Here is a 16,283-nt window from a genome sequence, read left to right as displayed (position 1 = left end):
ATTATTTTTATCTGTCTGTTATTCCTCTGTCTTAATTAGTTTAACTAGTTTAATTGGTCTAATTACCCATTTCTGGTGAAGTTTTATGAGCTATTGGAAGTCTCTTCTTGTTTTAACTGTTTTATTGGTTTTAGGTAGTTTGAATGTTTGCTTTTAATGTGTGGCTGCTTAAGACTTCTAGAGGTTAATGCTCTATATAGTTGCCCCTGTATTTTACTAAGATTGAGACAGGGCTCAGCAGAGCTATTGGCTGTTTAGACCCCCTCTGGAGGGGGCTATTTTGAATAATAGTATATAATTTTCCATATACTGTCATCCCCCTTTTGCTAATTTATTCTACTTGGGTGTGATGGTTCTCACTAGAGGAGGTTATAAACAACTGGGACTGGTCCCTGTGACGGCAGATGTTATGTCCTTTGTTAAAACCCACAGTCAGCTCAAAATTACGGACTTTTTCGGCCCCAGTTCGAAAGAAAGTGCTCAGGCAAGGGCGTTGTATGAATTACCAGATGAAGAGATATTAGACTGGTCTCTGGGCCCCCAGTGTATAATGAGAACTATGGATTGGGAAACCCAGGGGGAAGGTGAGTGTAATCTGGCTGCGGAATTAGCTCTTGCAGTTGTCCCTACAACAGACAGACAGCAGGATAGTAGGCATGAATTGTCACAAGTGAGCTTCAAGAACTTCAAAATGCCATCTTTTGCTGGAAGCCTGATGAGGGAGAATTGCGACCCTCCCCCTTTACTCTTCTCCTTCTCTGCCCTCTGGCAATAAGAATATTGACTCCCATACAGTAACAAATTTATTTAACACCCAACTTGAGCTGATCAGGAGTCTGTTTACGAGGTGGACAGAGGATATATCCCAGATTAAGAACTTCCTCTCAGAGTGTAAGGGGCTGTTGACCACCTTAACAAATTTAATATTGGACAAACTGAGGGGGGAAGATCAGCCAACTCTAACTCCTTTAGAAAATAAGGATTCGATGTCAAAACCTAAGGCAGACCAGGATGCTAGAACTGCAAGTGAGCCTTCCTCACTAGCAAATCAACATGGAAAGAACAGCAAAATAGTACTAGGAAGAGTGGTAAAAATTTCACAGGTGTGACTAATAAGGCTATCAAACATAAAGGTCCCTAAAAAGAAAACTAAAAATATAAAAACGGCAGTTAACACTAAAAAATGCTCCAAAATGAATTTCAATAAATTATTTAAGCTACTGGACTCAGAGGATAAAAGATGAAAAGTACTTGATCCGGAGAGGCAGGATAATGAAATCAATAAGAGCGCACACAAAAGGGCATGTCTAATCCAGCAGTCAAAAGTTTCCTTCCAACATGCTTCTGTAGATGAACCTGATGAACTACAAGACCCTTGGTCAATCTCCCAACTTTCAAACAAGAAAGCATCCTCTACTAAGGAATATGTGGAGCAAGAGCGTCCACAGAAACCAACCTTGATAAACAAAAAATGGCATTTACAGCTAATGAAAAAGAACCTGGTCTTTATTAACTACCCAAAACCAAATGGTAGCTGACGCAATACGACCGCAAAGTACATCTGGTGATGCTTATATCAGCATCACTTGCAATTTCCCTAGATTTATACTCTATTCGGAAGATTGAATATCTTTATTATAATTACAAATCAGTGCGAGCAATGGTAACTTTCGCATCAGCTATTACAGCTGTGAAAATTTACTTAGCCAAAGAAGCATTTAAAAGAAAAGGTATGGATGTTAGGAGGCATTTTAAGGATAATTCCCCCGTTACATCTCTGGGAACTCAAAGGGAGGGGAAGAGATGCCCCTCTACTTCAAGGCAAAAGGAGCCACTGACTGGGAAATTAGTTGAGTTGACCAATGTCCCTATTCTTATCTCGACCCATAGCTCAGGTGAAGTAACTACAGGCTCAGGGAATTTTAGGGGCATAAATGGCGCTGGGGAGCCTCCAGAGAGCAATGATAATATTGCTCCTGGAAACTTTGCACCTGAAGAACTAATGCTAATTGGAAGCTTTGGTGCTCTCCCAGGACAGGAACAGCAGGAGATTTTGCTGCGACTTTCTTCCTTGAAAGAAATACTCCTAAATATGACTAATCGAGTCAATGAGTCTAACTTAAATGATATCTGTCCGCTTGCTTCCAATACTAAAAATGGAGGGAAAACCACCCCTACCGGGAAAAGCTCTCCAATCAGTCAATAGACTGCAACACATTTCAGGGAATCCCCCCAACACACAAGCTACAATATCTTAATACAAAGAGACGGCTGGCTTTAAGCCCCGAAATTGTGGTACTGCAACCTTCTAAACTGACCCAAAATAGCATCTCTTTTAAGCCTGGTGAGTTGGGGATTTCCCCAAAGTCACCGGTATTTATTAAATGTGATGGTACACAAAAAAACCCTGTCCTTGCAGACCACAAAAATATGAATGCAAAAACTACTGACTGGATAGCCTTACAATACTTGAAACCACATGAGAGTGGCCTACAAGATTCTAATAACAATACATACAGAGCTATCCCTCTAACATCTATCCCCTGTGCACCATCCTCCAACTGTTGTGTCTTGGAGAACTTAGGAGGCAGTATGGACACAATTGAAGAGCTAGATTGACTACGACGGGAACGGCACCACCCCTCTAAAACTTCTTTCTTGGAATATTGCTGGGTGGAAGTCTAAATGCAGTAATCAAAATTTCCTTGCCTATTTGAATAAGTTTGACATTATTTTGCTCCAAGATACATGGTGTTGTGACCATATTTACATCAATGGATTTGTGACCTTCTGTATGCCTGCACTCCCTAACAAGAGCAAGGGTAGGGCCAGACAGGGACTGAGTATCTTGGTCTCCTCATCTTTGGATGCCAAGATAACTGAGCTCCCAGACTGTGATCCCACCTTGCTGGCACTGATTTTGGAGATGAGGTCCGTACAGCTGACCTTGCTCTTACTTAATGTCTACTTCCCTCCAATGGTTTGCAGGGAGGACGCCATGTCAAATTGGCTCAAAACCGAATGTCATTATGCACATTGGATGGCCACATTTACTCATGCGCTCCCTATAATCGCAGGTGATTTCAGTGCAAGGACTGGAACCTATCTGGTGGATGTTTCCACCTCTGGTGTCCATCCCTCTGCCAGCAGGGGACATCTTAAGAGTAACTCACGCCACTCGAAAGATACTCTTTTAAACCCTGCAGGAGTAGGTCTGCTTCAGTTTGTTTCCAAAACTGACCTGTGCATTTTAAATGGCTCCAGTGCTGGTGATGATTGGGGGAAGTTTACCTATGTTTCTCCCAGGGGCTCAAGTGTGGTCAACTATATTATTACTCATAAGGCCCTGAAAACTCTGGGTTATAGTTTTAGAGTAGCAGATTGTTCTGATAGCGACCATCTGCCGCTGGAATTTCTTTTTGCTATCCCTGGTGTGCTAGAGTTGAACACGCAACATTATGTACTCTCTAGCCCATCTATAATGGCTAGCTTAAAAAGATCAAGTGGTCCAATAAAATAGGACAGGCCTTCAACAGCTTTGTTCACCTTCCTCATACAATAAAAGCTTTAGAACAAATAACAACAGATAGTTCGCCAAAAAAGGGCATAATGGCTTTTGAGAAGATTACTCAGGATATGTACTCCACTCTCCAAACTACAAATGGTATTACAAAACACCCAACAGATAGAACAAACAAGTGGTTTGACAGAGAATGTGCTGATCTCAGGAAAAGAATTCATTCTGCTTATCGCTGCTACCGCGTAAATAATGAGCGCCAACTCCTGCACTCATATTATGTGCTAAGAAAAGAATATAAGAAGCTTTTATATCGGAAAAAAGTGAGGCAATCAGGGACTCTTGGCAAATGCTGGTTGCAGCATCCATCACTCGTAGCACTAAATCCTTTTGGAAGCTTGTTTCTGGAGCTCTAGCTGACTATAGTGGAAGCCCAGATTGTTATATCCCAGCAAATATCTGGGAGGATTATTTTCGTGCTGTTTTCAATGACCCCAAAACATCTAACTCCAGTCCTCCCACTTATCTGCTCTCCAATATCCCTGACTGGCCCCCTGTTGATACTAATACTATTGAGGAACTATTATCCCAGTTAAAGACAGGCAAGGCTCCTGGACCTGATGGCATCCCTTCGGAGCTGCTGAAAAGTAATATCAGCTGATGGGCCCCTCTGTTGGCCTCTCTCTTCACTCTAATAAACAAATCAGGAATAATTCCCACAACTTGGCTGAAAGCCTTCTTAGTTCCCATCTATAAGAAAGGACCCAAGAACGACCCGAGTAACTATCACCCAATCAGCTTATTGTCTATAGTGGGGAAGGTGTTTGCCAGCTATCTAGGCCTAAAGTTGAAAATGTGGATAAGTGACAACAACATCTTGGGAGAAGAGCAGATAGGATTCAAACCAGGATGCTCCACACTCGACCACTGTTTGGTATTGGCCCACCTAGCACACAAACACTAAACCACGAGGAGGCAAACGTTTTACAGCCTTCATAGACCTAAAATCTGCTTTCGACTCTATCTTTCGTGATTGTCTGTGGAGCAAATTAGAACTGCTTTCTATTGAGAAAAGGCTATTGCTCCTGATTCACTTATTGTACCAAAATACATCTATCTAGGTACAATGTAGCTATCGAGGTCACTTCTCGAAGGAGATCTCCTCCTCACGAGGTGTCAGACAAGGGTGTGTTCTCGCCCCCACCCTATTTAACCTAGACTTGGCTGATCTTCCTTCTGTCCTGGGAATGATACAATCCCATCCACCAAAGATTGGGCATACAAAAGTACTCATTCTTCTTTACGCAGATGATGCGGTTCTAATCTCCCAAACCTGGCTGGGTCTTAAGAGACTACTCAGTGGCTTTTTAGAATATTGTAAAGATAATTACCTTACAATTAACTATACTAAATCTAAAGTAATAGTATTTTCCAAGAGAAAGGTCAGGTACCCTTGGTTCACGACAAAATCGAACAGGTTGACTCCTACAAATAACTGGGTATCTGGTTCCTTGAAACAGCCAGCTGGAGAATCCATGGCAGATATGTTAAGGCCAAAGCTGATAAAAACATGGGTGCAATGACCCGCTTCTTTTTCACAAAGGGTGGGAAATTTGTGCCAGCAGCAGTATGTGTTTTAAGAACCAAAATAGTCCCGATGATACTCTAGGGGGCACCAATTTGGTATCCTTACTTTAAAAGATCACTTGAAGGAATTAAATCCTTCTTCCTTAGATTTATTTTTGGTGTCCCAAGATGTGTTTCTGGAGCTACCCTTAATTTGGAGGCTGGCCGTCACTCTTTAAAATGCTTAGCTTGGATCTATGTCATTCAATTCTGGCTGCGCTGCTGTCTTATGCTCACTGAAAGCTCATTTACATCTCAGGTAATGAGAGACCCTCTTAAGCCAACTTGGACCAAGGTGGTGGTGGATAAAGTTGTTTCAGTTGGCCTTTCTCCTTCTGACTTACTCTCTATGGAACTTGGTAGGGCCAAAGCGATTGTTAAACAGCGGCTAGTGGACATTGACATCCAAGAGCTTCTTGTAGCTGCTTCGGGCCCCTGTTCCCCTCAATCACTGGGTCTAACAGGTTTCCCTTGTAATGATGGGATGCTCTGTCTAAGTTGGCTATCTGTACCCAAGTACAGGAGGGCATTTTCTCTGGCCCGATTCAATGCCCTACCTTCTAAACTCTTGGAGGGTAGATACGATAAAACTCCAAGGAATAATAGATGCTGCCCCTGTGATAATGCTGAAGTGGAGTCTGTTTTACATGTTCTGTTTAATTGTAGGTATTATGAAGGGGCCAGAAAAGATCTTTTATACCCTATTATGCAGTCCCTTCCAGGCCGCTCCCCTGAGTCTCTTCTGCCTGTTTTACTAGAGGGCTCCAACAAGGCAATTACCGTTCAAGTGGCCAAATTTCTGAACTTGGCCATTGTGACCAGACCCTGTAAGACTGTGAATTGTAATTAATTTTATCATATTGTTTTGATGTCTGCCATAGCTCTGTCACCAAGCAGTCTCATTTTAATATTTTTATACTGTATTGTGGTCAGTTGACTGAAATAAATTATTCATGTGTTCTTAACAGTATTGCAAGTTGCTTGGAGACCTGCGGGTAACAAACATCTAACAAATCTAATAAATAACAACAACAACAATAATAAATGATCAATTTTTCTCCTAAAATACACGTTTTGGAAGCAATTTTGCTGAATAGACACATATTTGCCAAGCATATTTTCCCTAATATGATGCATGTCTGTATGTAATTTTCACTAATATATGTTATTTTTATTCACACTTCACCCAAGTGTATGATTTTTGTACGCATTGTTTGGCTGGAGAACTGCACTGAAGAGTCAGAGAAAGGTGAATTTCAAAGGGTAGCTGTGTTTAGGTTTGTGTATTGTGTAGGAAAATGCAAATTAGTTTGGTTCATCTTTGAATTTGAATTGAATTGAATTTTTCTTACACCTCTAATGACAAAACTGGATCTAGGAGCACTCCCGTGCTGTAAGCCTGCTCTCTCAGAACAGTGTAACTTCATTCACAACAGAATGAGTATCCATTCTAAGGAGATGAGAACCATCCACATGCAGTGCCTCCATCTAGTCAGGATTCAGTCTCAGTTTATTGGTCCTCACCCAACCCATTCCCAAGACTAGGCATTGGTTCAGCACCTTCACAGCCTCACCGAAATTAGAGATGCTGTTGTACCACCCACCCTGCTGCCCAACAGCCTCCCTGACTGAGCTGCCCAAGGTAATCCAGAATGTGGTGTTGAAGGAATCCCAGATAATAATCCTGGAATTCAAAATTCTTTTTTTCCCATTAATTTTATTCAAATTTTCAAACACAAAACAAAAAAAAAACAAAAAAGAAACAGATTAAACAATAAAATAAAATGTTGACTTCCGATTTGTCGCAGATCAGTTATAGGTCTATGATATATAACAAACCTGTCTCTTAATATATTACAAAATCACTTTCCTCCAGTAGTTATCTTAATTAATCATCAAATCTCACTAACATCACTTTATTCTTTCCGCAAAAAGTCAAAGAGAGGTTTCCACTCCTTGAGAAATATATCCATCGATTTTTCTCCAAATAAACATGTCAATTAATCCATCTCATCAAGTCTGCTAGGTCCAGTAATTTCAATAGCCATTTTTCCATTATCAGTGTTAATTCCATCTTCCAACTTCCATCCTTGCACCCATAATAATCTTGCTGTCATAGTCATAGTCATATAGTAAGAGTCTGATGGGAATTTCCTTCATCACAAATATTTCCTTGCCGTCAATTCTGAATGTGTTGCTGAAATATTGTTGTAAAGTCATATCTCTGTTCCTCTTTTTTACGAAATGCACTAGCACATCTCTTGAGAGTTTTTCCATTGTCACATATCTGGAATTAATTCTATAAATTTTCTCTTTTTCAAGTTCCATTCCAGAAATTCCATCGAAGCATTGATAACTTTATTTCTGATATCTTCATCAATTTCTCCAAGGACAACGCCGAATTCCAAACAGTAATCTTTATCTCCAGGATCCACAAACTCCAAATATTTTTCCAGTTCCACACTTGATATATCTGTTCCAATCTCCAGGACTTGCATCCTCCCTTTAATTTTTGCCATAAAGTCCAAATCTTTTTCCAATTCCACATTTGATATATCTGATCCAATCTCCAGAATTTGCTCCTTCCCTTTAATTTCTTTTTCATCTTCTATTGCTTGTCCATCTGCTCCTTTTCTCATATAATCCTTTATTTCTTTCAACTCCTGTTTCACTTTACCAAATTCAGTTGCCATCTCTTGTCTACTCTGTCCCAGTTCTTGTTTCGTTATCTTAATCTCATCCATTATCTTCTGAAACATATCCAGAGGGGAAAACCCTTCCAGGGATACATCCAGGGCGTCTGCCACTTCTTTGTCATTCTTAAAGCCGAAGAAAAAACCCTTCAAATTTCCAATATAGCCACAATTCCCAAGCAAAGAGTAATTTGCTTCTTTTTCCAGCAATAAGGGGGTTAATATTCCAGGCCTGTTGACATCATCTGGCCAGCACAGTTCTTATCTCCTGCACGTCCAAGAATGCAAAACAAATTTGGTTCACAACGCCGAACAATTAGTAACATACACAAACAGCAGATTCGTCTAAAGAAAGTAGTCCAAGAAAAAGTAGTCCCAGACATATATCAATCAAATAATCATCTAGATCAGATTTTCTCTTCGGGTAAATTGCCCCTCATCCGTTTTAATCTTTATAGTTTCCAAATTCAGGCCAGCTTTTTGCCATAAAAAATAAGATAAGCTTTTTAAATTTTCTTTCCTCCTCCTTAATTCTTTGTATAAAAGAGAGAAGTGTAACTCACCCAGGTATCTTGATTTCTGATTCTTAAACAAATCTCTTTTACTGTAGTAATTTAAGCCAAATGATAAGATTAGACAGAAGAAAGCTCGCCTGTTGTGGATCGTTTAAAAGAAAAAACGTCTCACTTTTTTCAGCCCAGCTTGCTGGAAGTCCTAACTCCGTCCTCGGCTGCTAGGTATGCCTTCTTTTCCCAGGGAATTCCTGATCGATTCCAGCCACCGACAGCCTAACAAAGTTTCTGTGGATAATCTTCGGTTCACCCTTGCCTGGGAGAACATTTATACCAGTCAAAGTTCCCTTTTGACTGATTTTAAACTGAAAAAAGCTTCCTCTGAGACAGAGCTCATCTCAGAGGCAGCCACAGGCGGAGCAATCCTTCCGGGAAGTTCCTGGAATTCAAAATTCAATATTCAGTGAATTCAATATTTATCCCAAGCTGCATATGGACTGGCTTGGGATTTCATGTCCTGCATAGCAACCATGGGACTGGGTTGTTATCGGCTTGACACACACAGCAGGACATTTAGCAGGGAGTTGGACTCGATGACCTTATAGGCCCCTTCCAACTCTACTGTTCTATGATTCTGTGACATACACTTGATTTGGTGTTTGCTTCAAGTGGGGAGGAGGGTGGTATAAAAATGGGGCAGCGGTCTCTGTGACTCCATTGTCATGGTCAGACCACTTCCTGGTGAAGTTTGTACTCATGACAGATATCCCCATCTGCAAGGATGAGGGACTAATAAAGATGGTCCTCCTCTGGAGACTTATGGATCCTAATGTATTCCTGAATGCTTTGGGAGAGTTTCCATTGGATAGTGCAGGTGATCCTGTCAAGGCTCTCATCTCAATGTGGAATGGTGAGATGTGAAGAGCTATCAACATGATCCCTCCTGAGTGCCCTCTTCAGCACTGTGAAACCCTGCAATGCCCCCTGCTACCCTAGGGAGCTGCATGCAATGAAACAGGCTGGATGACAAAGTGTTGATGGCATAGAAGTCACTCTGAGGCCAACTGAACACTGGTTAGAGAGCATAATCACACCATGTGGCAATAAGGGCAGCAGAGAAGGCTTACTTTACTACCTGTATTGCATTCTCAAGTAATCATCTAGCAGAGCTCTTCTGGGTCATCCAAAACTGGTCTCACCTGCTGGTGGGGATGGGCCTGTGGAGGCAGTGGAATCATGGTGTGACTGTTTGGCCCATCATTTTGAGGATAAAGTTACTCACCTCCACAGCAAATTAGACGTTACCATTATGGCTACAGTTCCAGCTGAGGTGTCCAATGTTACATTGTCTCTGACTTTGTGGGATCAATTTCAGTTTATAAGGCCTGATGATGTGGACAGAGTGCTTGCAGGGGTGCATCCAACTACATGTCCTCTTGCTCCCTATCCATCATGGCTATTGAAAACTGAGTCAAGGAGGGCTGACCTGGTGGGTCCAGGGAGTGGTAAACGCCTATTTACATGAGGGGTGGTGCCTGCCACCTTAAAAGAGGCAGTAGTGCAGTCACTACTGAAAAAGCCAGCCTTGGACCAAATGGATTGTAACAACTATTGTCTGGTCACAAATACTCCCTTCCTGGGATTGGGGAAGGAGAGGGTTGTTGCAGAACAGCTGCAGACATTCCTGGATGAGACTGATTACTGGATCCATTCCGGGCTGGGTTCATGCCTGGGTTTGGGACTGATCACTGATATCTTCTAATGGTGCACATTTGGTAGTTCCCCACACTCTTGAGGTTTGGTTAACCTCCATCAGGGACCAAGCTTTTAGTGTGCCAGGCCCTGCCCTGTGGAAGTCCCTACCAATAGAGGTTTGGCAGGAACCATCCCTTCTTTCTTTCAGCATCTCTTTAAATTGAACTTTTTAGACAGGCCTTTGTACCATGAATTTCTAACCAATGCAGTATTTATTGATGCTTTTATAATTGCTTTTAATGATGTTTTTATTGGTTTTAAATTTTATTATATATTTGTACAGTAGGGCCCCACTCATACGGCAGGTTCCGTTCCAGGCCCCTGCTGAAAAGCAAAAAACACCGGAAAGGGGGGCCCTACCCAGCTGGAGCGCACGAGCTCCCCGCGCATCAGCTGGAGCGCGCAAGCTCCCTGCGCTACAGCTGATTGCCTTACTAGTGCCGCCGTATTAGCAGAATGCCGAAAAACGGGGCACCAACAAGCAGGGCCCTATTGCATGTTGTAAGCTGCCTTGATGTATTTCTATAAACAGTGTGGCTTATAAATATTTATTTATTTATTGCATTTATATACCGCCTCATAGCTAAAGCTCTCTGGGCGGTTTACAACAATTAAAAACATTAAAAACAAGTATACAAATTTAAAACCATGCCAAATTAAAACCCACAAAAACTGATAAATACTTTAATAAATAAAAAATAACATTTTATTCTTTTATTTTTTTAGAACCCTTGTAAATTGAGCAACTAATTTTATAGACAAACTATAGCAATAGAAATGACAAATACTTTCCCAGACAATTTGCTAAAGGTTAGAAGTAAGTGATTATTACCTTTCCCTTAGGACTATTTATCACAATATCCTTGATAGACATGTATGCTAGTGTTACTCCTGGGAGTTTTATCCGTATCAAGAGATTTGTGGGATGTACTGAAACTCTAATACATATGGCTTCATTAGAGACAAAAATTCCATAAGTGACACTATCCTTTCCCAAAATAGATAAGGATATTAGTGCTGCTTCATATATTTTCCTATACAACAAATACAACAACAAATACACTGCAGTGTGCCACAGGGCTCTATCCTTTCTCCCATGCTATTTAACATTTATGTAAAACCGCTGGGAGCTATCATCAGGAGGTTTGGGCTGCAGTGCCACCAATATGCAGATGACACTCAGCTGTACCTCTCATTTAAGTCCTCACCAGAGTTGGCTGTGGAGACCATGTCCAAGTGCCTGGAATCCGTGAGTGGATGGATGGGAAGAAACAGGCTAAAGCTGAATCCTGATAAAACGGAGGTACTGCTCGTGGGAGACAAAGGAGGGTTGGGAAATATTGACCTGGTGTTTAATGGGGTAAAACTGCCCCTGAAGGACCAGGTCCACAGCCTCGGGGTGATCCTTGATTCCAGGCTGACCATGGAGGCTCAGGTTTCATCGGTATGCCGGGCAGCTTGGGGTCAATTGCGTCTCATCCGAAGGCTGCAACCCTACCTTCCTGTCCATCAGCTCCCACTCGTAGTACATGCTCTGGTCACCTCTCGTTTAGACTACTGCAATGCGCTCTACGTGGGGTTACCCTTGAAAACAGTCCGGAAATTGCAACTGGTACAAAACACGGCGGCTCGTTTACTTACGAATAGCCGCCGTTATGATCATATTACCCCAGTGTTATACAATCTTCACTGGCTTCCAGTTATTTTCCGGGCTCAATTCAAGGTGTTGGTATTAACCTTTAAATCCCTATACGTTTTCGGCCCAGTATACCTGAAGGAGCGCCTCCAACGTCATAAAGTGTGCCGCCCTACAAGATCTGCCACTCAGGGCCTTCTCTCGGTTCCGCCGACTAAAGTGGCTAGGTTGGTGAGGACTCGAGAGAGGGCTTTTTCTGTAGCAGCCCCCACGATTTGGAACTCCCTCCCAATGGATCTTCGACATGCCCCTTCCCTAGATATATTTCGCCGGGGCCTGAAAACTTGGCTTTTCCATCAGGCCTTTACGACCTTTGAGACTTCCAAGGTAAACTAGTTCTAGAACTGTACTATGAACAATCTTCTAAATACTGTAATTTTTGCATTGTACTGTACTGGCTATATTGTTTATTGTATTTTATCATGTTTTATTGTACGCCGCCTAGAGTGGCCACTGGCTAGATAGGCGGCCTATAAATTAAAGTTTATTATTATTATTATTATTATTATTTACCCATGACAGAAATTACACTTGATTTTGCTCTTCATACATTGCAAGATATATTCTTTCTCCTATTCACAGTGATCAGTTTCTTTGTAGGAAAAGAAACATATAACTTAGATGACTTTAAAAGGGGATAAGACTATTGATGGCTACTAGTATGGTGGTTCTGTAACCCAGACGTGGGTTATTAATTTTGCATCCTTGTGAGCTTCCCAAAGACATCTGATTGGCCACTGTGTGAAACAATGCTAGACTAGATAGCCTTTGTCTGATCCAGCAGTGCTCTTCTTATAGCATAGCCCTTTTGTATTCTGACATTAGATATATTATAGACATCAATCAGTACAACTCCAGAGAGTCTTCCTGTATTTTTCAAAAATGACCTGGAGAGTGGTCTTTTAGATCACAAGTGGTTATCGAAATTAAGATTGGCAAGCCTTCATTTATTCCAATAAGACTGAGAAATGCACTAGGCTTCTTTCCTAAGATACTTTCTGTTTTCAGAATGATTACAAAATGCATGAGTAGCATGTCAAATGAGACCTACATTCTGGTTACAAAACACACCCAAGATCCTGACTGACACAGAGGTGTGTGTGTGTTTACATTTTACATTTACAACTTAATATATTGTTATTATATCACATTCAGTAATATGTGTTATTATATAACATACAGTATTCACATCTGAAATCCATGTGTTTTGATTATATAAAGTGCCACAGGTTGCTGTACTGTATATTATTCCTTTTCACCATTTGTTGTTAAAAATACTTAAGTTCATATGTTTCGGTTTGAATTACTAATGTTAAATATGGCTATATTAATATTGATATAATTTGAATAAGTCCTTTTTGTTGACACTATATTTGACTTTCAGTATTTTACCAAAGCTATTTTAGTCAGTATGAATGGAATCATATATTCAAACATTTTAACACAGTAATAATAAAATACACAGACACCAGATTATTTCTTTTTAGGAACCCAGTATAATTGCCCTCTAGGATGCACACCTTAACTTGGTGAGGGGGTTTGAGAGTGTCGAATAAGCTGAGAGCAATGCTGTCAGGAGGCTAGACCAAGAGGCTAGACTCCTAACAGAGGCACTCAAGGCGGAATGGTCAAAGCTGAGACACCAGATGGAGATGCATCCAGACTCAGAGGAAGGCAATGGTAAACCACCTCTGAATACTTCTTACCATGAAACCCTATGAATAGAGTATCCAAAATGCAACATGAGATAGTGCTGGAAGATGAGACCCCCAGGTCGGAAGGCACTCAACAAGCTACTGGGGAAGAACAAAGGACAAGTAGGAGCAGCGCTGTGACTAATGACACAGTTGGGACAAAGCCGAAAGGAAACCCAGAGGCTGATGCGTACAGATGCAAAAGGAGAGTCCGGAGTTGTACAACATACACAATAGGAACATGGAATGTGAGAACCATGAACCAGTTAGAATTGTCACGCAAGAAATGGAACCCTGATGGTTTTCCGGAGACTTCTGAAAATGATCTTGTTCCAGAGAGCCTTTGGGAGGGACTGAAGGTAGACCTGACACTGATTTATGCCTTCTGTGTTAATTTTTACCTCAGTAGTCTCTTCAGTACCAGTTCCTATGTATGCATATATGTGTGCATGTCTGTGTATATGTATATATATATTATTTTATTTGCATTTTATGTATTTTAATTTATTTTAATCTTTTTGTGATTTTTATTCTGTACAATTTTTTTATGTACGGGCTCAATTTTATTGTAAGCCACCCTGAGTGCCCTATTATAGGGTAGAAGGACAGGATAGAAATATTTTAAATAAATAAATAAATTGAATGTATCAATATTACAATACTTGGTATGAGTGAATTAAAATGGACAGGAATGGGACATTTTCAGTCAGGCAACTATAAAATATTTTATGCAGGAAATGAGAAATTAAGAAGAAACAAAGCTCCGCTCGCCGCGCAGCTGACAAGCGGGGCATGATTGCAGGTGGGGTGAAGACGCTGCCCCCATCTGTTAATGGGGCAACGTCGCGCGTCGCGCCTGTGACATCAGCATGACGTGCAGCGTAAGGGGCAGGGTCTATAGGACTATTTGACTCCAGCCGCCCCTTCCACCAACTGCTCCTTGCAACACTACTCACTTTCTGAGGCGCGAGAGCAACAATTGCCCTGTGCCACCGGACTTCTGAGAAGGAGGTGTTGCTGTGCATGGCACAAAGTGGGGGGGAGGCATAGCAGACAACCACCCACCCACGCAATGGGGCTTGTAACTCCAAGGAGCTGCTGCTCCCAAGTAGTGTCTGTGGGTTTACCTGAGGCAGTGAGATCTTAGCAGCTGCCTTACAGTGCCAATCCCTGGAAAAAAGGGTTGATGCTAGCACCATAGAATCATAGAGTTGGAAGGGGCCTTATAGGCCATCGAGTCCAACCCCCTGCTCACAGCAGGAAATCCACAGCTAGAGCATCTCCCGCAGATAGATGTCCAGCCTCTGCTTGAAGACATCCAGCGAAGGGGATCCCGCCACCTCCCTAGGCAGTCGGTTCCATTGCCGAACTGCCCTTACTGTCATGAAGTTCCTTCTACTGTCCAATCTGAATCTACGCTCCTGCAACTTAAAACCATTAGACCTAGCCCTACCCTCTGGGGCAGCAGAGAACAAATCTGTACCCTCCTCTATGTGACAGCCCTTCAGGTACTTAAAGAGTGCAATCATGTCACCCCTCAGCCTTCTCTTCACCAGACTGAACATGCCAAGTTCCTTCAACCTTTCCTCATAAGACTTGTTCTCCATACCGGCTATCATCCTCGTTGCCCTCTTCTGAACCCGCTCTAACTTGTCTATATCTTTCTTAAAATGAGGCGCCCAGAACTGAACGCAGTATTCCAGATGAGGCCTGACTAATGCAGAATATAGTGGGACTATTACTTCCCTCGACCTGGAAACTATAGCTCTGTTTATGCAGCCCAAAACCGCGTTTGCCCTTTTTGCTGCAGCATCACACTGCTGGGTCATGTTCAACGGATATGTGCAACAGGGAGATAGGAGGCAAGAGGCCTTCAAAAGGGTAAGAAGGAGCCACCGGCTGCTTAGGGACAGGTGTCCCTTCTCCAGTTAGACTCCGGGTACTATGAACTTGGTTAGCAGGCTACCCGGTTTAAGGGGAGGTTTGTTATGTTATGGTGTTTGCCTTTTGTTTCCCAGTCTCATACCCCAACTCCTGGCTGGCCTTCATGGCCTCCAACTCACGGCTGGCCCTCATGGCCTACAATCTTCACCCCGTTTAGTCATGGCAATAATGGCTGTGGTCAGAATGTACAGAAGTACACTTGGTCGCGCCAGTCTTATTCAAAGGGGCAGGCAGTGAGGGGTCCACACTAGTTAGTCTAGGATCAGTGAGCTGCACTCCATCATCATAGTGCGCGCATATGCCTTATGCATTTGTAGTGGCAGAACATTACCTACGGAATGCTATAATTCCCGCATGGAGTGCTTCAGAGCCTTCCGTGAGGGGGCAGTCAGGAGACAACTGGACTCCTAAGCAGTGGGGCACTATCTGTCTGAGTGGATGTTCATAGGTATGGCAGCTTGTGGGAGGCATGTTAGCACCTGAGGTTTCAGCTTATAGTATGAAGGATCCTGCCCCGGTGTTCACATTTCTGTAACAAGTTTGACTCTTGCCCAGGGCTGAAAGCTGCACAGGGGCAAGCTTGAACCGTCCCAGATGAGATCCTGGATTGGGACCATGAAGTGTTTCCTTTCGGCCCTCTTGATGTTAGGGGTCTTTTAATGGGGTTATTATGCTATGATGGGGCTTGAACACCCATACTACGAATTCAGGGTTATGGCTGCCTTATGCACCGACCTGGCCGTGTGGTTCTCTTTCCTGCGGTTGCAAGCCTGGATTCGGGAAGGGGTTTTAACTATGAATGTTGCCTTTCATTAACTCTTTTCCGGGGTTGGAAGGTGACTTTTG

At 42.3% G+C, this 16,283-nt stretch overlaps 1 protein-coding gene across 17 annotated transcripts in view; it reads left to right on the top strand.

Annotated features, from left to right (window-relative positions):
- PTPRD (protein tyrosine phosphatase receptor type D) overlaps positions 1 to 16,283 on the top strand; it is a 2,140,456-nt gene that overhangs the window by 1,810,316 nt on the left and 313,857 nt on the right. The gene's annotated exons all lie outside the window — the stretch shown is intronic.

This window comes from Rhineura floridana, chromosome 1 (genome assembly GCF_030035675.1).
Source record: "Rhineura floridana isolate rRhiFlo1 chromosome 1, rRhiFlo1.hap2, whole genome shotgun sequence".
NCBI lineage: Eukaryota > Metazoa > Chordata > Lepidosauria > Squamata > Rhineuridae > Rhineura > Rhineura floridana.
Note: the sequence above shows the minus strand (reverse complement) of the source record. Positions and strands in the feature narration are given on the sequence as shown.